Source organism: Alligator mississippiensis, chromosome 14, assembly GCF_030867095.1.
Source record: "Alligator mississippiensis isolate rAllMis1 chromosome 14, rAllMis1, whole genome shotgun sequence".
Taxonomy (NCBI): Eukaryota; Metazoa; Chordata; order Crocodylia; family Alligatoridae; genus Alligator; species Alligator mississippiensis.
The window spans coordinates 23778318-23783317 of NC_081837.1; positions in this window are offsets into that span (position 1 = coordinate 23778318).

Here is a 5000-nt window from a genome sequence, read left to right on the forward strand (position 1 = left end):
CCGGGCTCCTGGAACTCCTGCCCGGCCTGCCCCGCGGAAGCACGCCGGGTTCTCCCGCCGCGCCGTGCAGGTTCTTCCGCCCCTCGCCGGGGTAGCCGGGCTCCAACCGCTGGGCCCCGCAGCCTGGAAGGGCCCCTGCGAGTCGCCCCCCGGCCTGCACGCCCGCCGTGCAGTCGACCGGGTCGAAGCCGGAATCGCGGCCGGGTTCCTGGAACTCTCGCCCGGCCTGCCCGCCCGGCCCGCCCCCCGGGCCGGAGCTCCAGTCGACTTGGAGCCAAACTCGGTTTTGACCCCCTCCTGCAGCACGGTCCGGCCCCGGAGGTTCCTCCGTCCGACCTCCTGGAACCCAAGATGGGCATCTAGGGTCCCGAAATCCGTGTCCCCGAAAATCTCCGCGAACCTTTCCTGGCAATATTGTAGATGCGGCACCCGGCCCAGCCACCGGGGGCAACCGCCGAAAGTGTCCGCCCTCCTGGAGCGAAGGCCCGGGCAAGGCCCGTTTCAAAAACCTCATACGGACTTCCGGAGCCCGAGCCCCGGCGCCAGGTCGACCCAGGGCCGACCTCCCGGGCCCCAGAGAGGCTCGTCTCCGCCGCGGAAGCCGCCCGCCGCCCGCGGCGAAGGCCCCCGGGCCCGCCCGGCCTCCGGGCAGGGCACCGGGGAGAAGTAGGAATCGTGGCCGGGCTCCTGGAACTCCTGCCCGGCCTGCCCCGCGGAAGCATGCCGGGTTCTCCGGCCGCGCCGTGCAGGTTCTTCCGCCCCTCGCCGGGGTAGCCGGGCTCCAACCGCTGGGCCCCGCTGCCTGGAAGGGGCCCTGCGAGTCGCCGCCGGCCTGCACGCCCGCCGTGCAGTCGACCGGGTCGAAGCCGGAATCGCGGCCGGGTTCCTGGAACTCTCGCCCGGCCTGCCCGCCCGGCCCGCCCCCCGGGCCGGAGCGCCAGTCGACATGGAGCCAAACTCGGTTTTGACCCCCTCCTGCAGCACGGTCCGGCCCCGGAGGTTCGTCCGTCCGACCTCCTGGAACCCAAGATGGGCATCTAGGGTCCCGAAATCCGTGTCCCCGAAAATCTCCGCGAACCTTTCCTGGCAATATTGTAGATGCGGCACCCGGCCCAGCCACCGGGGGCAACCGCCGAAAGTGTCCGCCCTCCTGGAGCGAAGGCCCGGGCAAGGCCCGTTTCAAAAACCTCATACGGACTTCCGGAGCGCGAGCCCGGGCGCCAGGTCGACCCAGGGCCAACCTCCCGGGCCCCAGAGAGGCACGTCTCCGCCGCGGAAGCCGCCTGATGCCCGCGCCGAAGGCCCCCGGGCCCGCCCGGCCTCCGGGCAGGGCACCGGGGAGAAGTAGGAATCGTGGCCGGGCTCCTGGAACTCCTGCCCGACCTGCCCCGCGGAAGCATGCCGGGTTCTCCCGCCGCGCCGTGCAGGTTCTTCCGCCCCTCGCCGGGGTAGCCGGGCTCCAACCGCTGGGCCCCGCTGCCTGGAAGGGGCCCTGCGAGTCGCCGCCGGCCTGCACGCCCGCCGTGCAGTCGACCGGGTCGAAGCCGGAATCGCGGCCGGGTTCCTGGAACTCTCGCCCGGCCTGCCCGCCCGGCCCGCCCCCCGGGCCGGAGCGCCAGTCGACATGGAGCCAAACTCGGTTTTGACCCCCTCCTGCAGCACGGTCCGGCCCCGGAGGTTCCTCCGTCCGACCTCCTGGAACCCAAGATGGGCATCTAGGGTCCCGAAAGCCGTGTCCCCGAAAATCTCCGCGAACCTTTCCTGGCAATATTGTAGATGCGGCACCCGGCCCAGCCACCGGGGGCAACCGCCGAAAGTGTCCGCCCTCCTGGAGCGAAGGCCCGGGCAAGGCCCGTTTCAAAAACCTCATACGGACTTCCGGAGCCCGAGCCCCGGCGCCAGGTCGACCCAGGGCCGACCTCCCGGGCCCCAGAGAGGCTCGTCTCCGCCGCGGAAGCCGCCCGCCGCCCGCGGCGAAGGCCCCCGGGCCCGCCCGGCCTCCGGGCAGGGCACCGGGGAGAAGTAGGAATCGCGGCCGGGCTCCTGGAACTCTCGCCCGGCCAAGCCGCTCGGCCCGCCCCTGGGCCGGAGCTCCAGTCGACATGGAGCCAAACTCGCGGTTGAACCTCTCCTGCAGCACGGTCCGGCCCCGGAGGTTCCTCCGTCCGAGCTCCTGGAACCCAAGATGGGCATCTAGGGTCCCGAAACCCGTGTCCTCGAAAATCTCCGCGAACCTTTCCTGGCAATATTGCAGATGCGGCACCCGGCCCAGCCACCGGGACGAACCGCCGAAAGTGTCCGGCCTCCTGGAGCGAAGGCCCGGGCAAGGCCCGTTTGAAAAACCTCATACGGACTTCCAGGGCCGGAGCCCCGGCGCCAGGTCGACCGCGGGCCTCCCTCCCGGGGCCCAGCACGGCTCGTCTCCCCCGCGGGAGCAGCCCGCCGCCCTCGCCGAAGGCCCCCGGACCTGCCCGGCCTCCGGGCAGGGCACCGGGGAGAAGCCGGAATCGCGGCCGGGCTCCTGGAACTCTCGCCCGGCCAAGCCGCTCGGCCCGCCCCTGGGCCGGAGCTCCAGTCGACATGGAGCCAAACTCGCGGTTGAACCTCTCCTGCAGCACGGTCCGGCCCCGGAGGTTCCTCCGTCCGACCTCCTGGAACCCAAGATGGGCATCTAGGGTCCCGAAAACCGTGTCCCCGAAAATCTCCGCGGACCTTTCCTGGCAATATTGTAGATGCGGCACCCGGCCCAGCCGCCGGGAGCAACCGCCGAAAGTGTCCGGCCTCCTGGAGCGAAGGCCCGGGCACGGCCCGTTTGAAAATCCTCATACGGACTTCCAGGGCCGGAGCTCGGGAGCCAGGTCGACCCCGGGCCTCCCTCCCGGGCGTTAGGGCGGCTCGTCTCCCCCGCGGGAGCAGCCCGCTGCCCGCGCCGAAGGCCCCCGGACCCGCCCGGCCTCCGGGCAGGGCACCGGGGAGAAGTAGGAATCGCGGCCGGGCTCCTGGAACTCTCGCCCGGCCAGGCCGCCCGGCCCGCCCCCCGGGCCGGAGCTCCAGTCGACATGGAGCCAAACTCGGGGCTGAACCTCTCCTGCAGCACGGTCCGGCCCCGGAGGTTCCTCCGTCCGGCCTCCTGGAACCCAAGATGGGCATCTAGGGTCCCGAAACCCGTGTCCTCGAAAATCTCCGCGAACCTTTCCTGGCAATATTGTAGATGCGGCACCCGGCCCAGCCGCCGGGGGCAACCGCCGAAAGTGTCCGCCCTCCTGGAGCGAAGACCCGGGCAAGGCCCGTTTGAAAAACCTCATACGGACTTCCGGAGCCCGAGCCCCGGCGCCAGGTCGACCCAGGGCCCACCTCCCGGGCCCCAGAGAGGCTCGTCTCCGCCGCGGAAGCCGCCTGCCGCCCGCGCCGAAGGCCTCCGGGCAGGGCACCGGGGAGAAGCCGGAATCGCGGGCGGGCTCCTGGAACTCTCGCCGGGCAGGCCGCCCGGCCCGCCCCGGGGCCGGAGCTCCAGTCGACATGGAGCCAAAATCGGTTTTGACCCCCTCCTTCGGCACGGTCCGGCCCCGGAGGTTCCTCCGTCCGAGCTCCTGGAACCCAAGATGGGCATCTAGGGTCCCGAAACCCGTATCCTCGAAAATCTCCGCGGACCTTTCCTGGCAATATTGTAGATGCGGCACCCGGCCCAGCCGCCGGGAGCAACCGCCGAAAGTGTGCGGCCTCCTGGAGCGAAGGCCCGGGCACGGCCCGTTTGAAAATCCTCATACGGACTTCCAGGGCCGGAGCTCGGGAGCCAGGTCGACCCCGGGCCTCCCTCCCGGGCGTTAGGGCGGCTCGTCTCCCCCGCGGGAGCCGCCCGCTGCCCGCGCCGAAGGCCCCCGGACCCGCCCGGCCTCCGGGCAGGGCACCGGGGAGAAGTCGGAATCGCGGCCGGGCTCCTGGAACTCTCGCCCGGCCAGGCCGCCCGGCCCGCCCCCCGGGCCGGAGCTCCAGTCGACATGGAGCCAAACTCGGGGTTGAACCCCTCCTGCAGCACGGTCCGGCCCCGGAGGTTCCTCCGTCCGCCCGCCTGGAACCCAAGATGGGCATCTAGGGTCCCGAAAGCCGTGTCCCCGAAAATCTCCGCGGACCTTTCCCGGCAATATTGTAGATGCGGCACCCGGCCCAGCCACCGGGACGAACCGCCGAAAGTGTCCGCCCTCCTGGAGCGAAGGCCCGGGCAAGGCCCGTTTGAAAAACCTCATACGGACTTCCGGAGCCCGAGCCCCGGCGCCAGGTCGACCCAGGGCCAACCTCCCGGGCCCCAGAGAGGCTCGTCTCCCCCGCGGGAGCAGCCCGCCGCCCGCGCCGAAGGCCCCCGGACCTGCCCGGCCTCCGGGCAGGGCACCGGGGAGAAGCCGGAATCGCGGCCGGGTTCCTGGAACTCTCGCCCGGCCCGCCCCTGGGCCGGAGCTCCAGTCGACATGGAGCCAAACCCGGGGTTGAGCCCCTCCTGCAGCACGGTCCAGTCCCGGAGGTACCCCTGCCCGCCCTCCTGGAACCGAAGATGGGCATCTAGGGTCCCGAAAACCGTGTCCCCGAAAATCTCCGCGGACCTTTCCTGGCAATGTTGTAGATGCGGCACCCGGCCCAGCCACCGGGGGCAACCGCCGAAAGTGTCCGCCCTCCTGGAGCGAAGGCCCGGGCACGGGCCGTTTGAAAAACCTCATCGGGACTTCCAGGGCCGGAGCCCCGGCGCCAGGTCGACCCCGGGCCTCCCTCCCGGGGCCCAGCACGGCTCGTCTCCCCCGCGGGAGCATCCCGCCGCCCGCGCCGAAGGCCCCCGGACCTGCCCGGCCTCCGGGCAGGGCACCGGGGAGAAGTCGGAATCGCGGCCGGGCTCCTGGAACTCCCGCCCGGCCTGCCCCGCGGAGTCCTGCCCGGGCTCCCGCCGCCTTGGCCCGGGACGACCACCCCTCGGCGGGGTGCCTGGGCTCCGACCCCGGAGGCCCGGGTCCCTG